The sequence below is a fragment of the Rhinopithecus roxellana genome, chromosome 3 (assembly GCF_007565055.1).
Source record: "Rhinopithecus roxellana isolate Shanxi Qingling chromosome 3, ASM756505v1, whole genome shotgun sequence".
NCBI classification, from domain to species: domain Eukaryota; kingdom Metazoa; phylum Chordata; class Mammalia; order Primates; family Cercopithecidae; genus Rhinopithecus; species Rhinopithecus roxellana.
Genome location: NC_044551.1, coordinates 98975971 through 98977863, shown reverse-complemented (window position 1 = coordinate 98977863; position 1893 = coordinate 98975971). Strand labels below are relative to the sequence as shown.

Sequence of the window (1893 nt, the reverse complement as noted above, 5' to 3'; positions counted from 1 at the left end):
AGCTACTTGGGAGGCTGAGGCATGAGAATCGTTTGAACCCAGAGGGTGGAGGTGGTTGCAGTAAGCGGAGATCATGCCACTGCATTCCTGCCTGGGTGACAGAGTAAGACTCAGTCTCAAAAAAAAAAAAAAAAAAAAAAAATTAATGGCCATTGCAGTGGCTCCACACCTGTAATCCCAGTGTTTTGGGAGGCCAAGGTGGGAGGATCTCTTGAGGCCAGGAGTTCAAGGTTGCAGTCAGCTATGATTGTGCCACTGTACCCTCTGTCTCTAAAATAAAAATTCTTTTGTGCTCACTTCGGCAGCATATATACTAAAATTAAAGCAAGACAGAGAAGATGAGCATAGCCCCTGCTCAAGGATGACACACAAATTTATGAAGCGTTTTGTATTTTTAAATAATGTAAATATACATATTGAAAACTTTTCAGGCCAGTCACGGTGGCTCATGCCTGTAATCCCAGCACTTTGGGAGGCCGAGGCAGGTGGATCACCCGAGGTCAGGAATTTGAGATCAGCCTAGCTAACATGGTGAAACCCTGTCTCTACTAAAGACACAAAAAATTAACTGGGCTTGATGGCAGGCGCCTGTAGTTCCACCTACTCCGGAGTCTGAGGCAGGAGAATCACTTGAATCCAGGAGGCAGAGGCTGCAGTGAGTGGAGATCACGCCATTGCACTCCAGCTTGGGCGACAGGAGTGAAACTTGGTCTCAAGAAAATAAAATAAACTTATGTATGTATGTATGTATTTATTTATTTTGAGACTGAGTCTCACTCTGTCACCCAGGCTGGAGTGCAGTGGCGCAAACTCGGCTCACTGCAAGCTCCGCCTCCCGTGTTCACGCCATTTTCCTGCCTCAGCGTCTCGAGTAGCTGGGACTACAGGCCCCCAGCTAATTTTTTGTATTTTTAGTAGAGATGGGGTTTAATTGTGTTAGTCAGGATGGTCTCGATTTTCCTACCTCGTGATCCGCCCGCCTTGCCCCCAAAGTGCTGGGATTATAGGCATAAGCCACCATGCCCAGCAATTATTTTCATTTTTATTATTATCAGTACATAATGCATATATTTAGGGGGTACACGTGATGTGTGGATACAGGCATACAATGTGTAATAATTGCATTATTTGTAATTGTGATCAGGGTATTCATCGCCTCAAGGATTTATCTTTTCTTTGTGTTATGAACATTATAATTCCACCCTTTCAGTTATTTAAAAATATGCAATAAATTATTGTTGCTATAGTCACCCTGTTGTGCTATCAAATACTAGTTCTTCATTCAACCTATTAAGAAAAAGTTGTGTTTGCTGTCATCTGATGCCTAACAAAAAAATAAGTAAATAAATGCAAAAAATAATTTTAAGATAGGAACAACAGAATATTAAACCATGCCTGAGGCGCTTAGGGCTCTGTGCAGTTAACTATATGGGTTGCACACCTATGAAGCTTGCTCTGAAGCTAAGAAGTTAGAGAATTTTTAAAGAGGGGATGTCAAGGAGAGTGAAATTAGAGAACAGGGTGTTGAATTTGAGATCTGAGGTTACAGTGACTTTCAAGAGAGTGGGATGGGGGACAAAAATCAGATCATGAGGGGTTTAAGGGTTGATTGCTTGGAGGATGAAGTACAGCAGTGAAAAGTTGGGCATTTGAAGAGAGATGCTCCAGTAGTTCAGAGAGCAATTGGGTTAAGGAGCAGCTGTTTTCAAACAGAGCCGACACAATCATGTTTATTGGCTTGGATACTGAGCGGGAAAGGCTGAAGATGCAAGCAAGAGGAATAAGGGAGGACACAAGGTTTGGAAGTGGCAAACATGTTGTGACTAACAATAATGGTAGAGAGATGATAAACTTTGCAGTCAGTCTCTGAGCCACCCTGGAGTAATGGAAGAG

At 42.7% G+C, this 1893-nt stretch overlaps 1 non-coding gene across 1 annotated transcript; it reads left to right on the top strand.

Moving 5' to 3' along the window:
- The first annotated feature begins 289 nt into the window (after positions 1 to 289).
- LOC115896602 lies at positions 290 to 396 on the top strand. Its single transcript, XR_004056521.1, has one exon. It is a non-coding gene; the product is annotated as a U6 spliceosomal RNA (small nuclear RNA).
- The last annotated feature ends 1497 nt before the right edge of the window (positions 397 to 1893 follow it).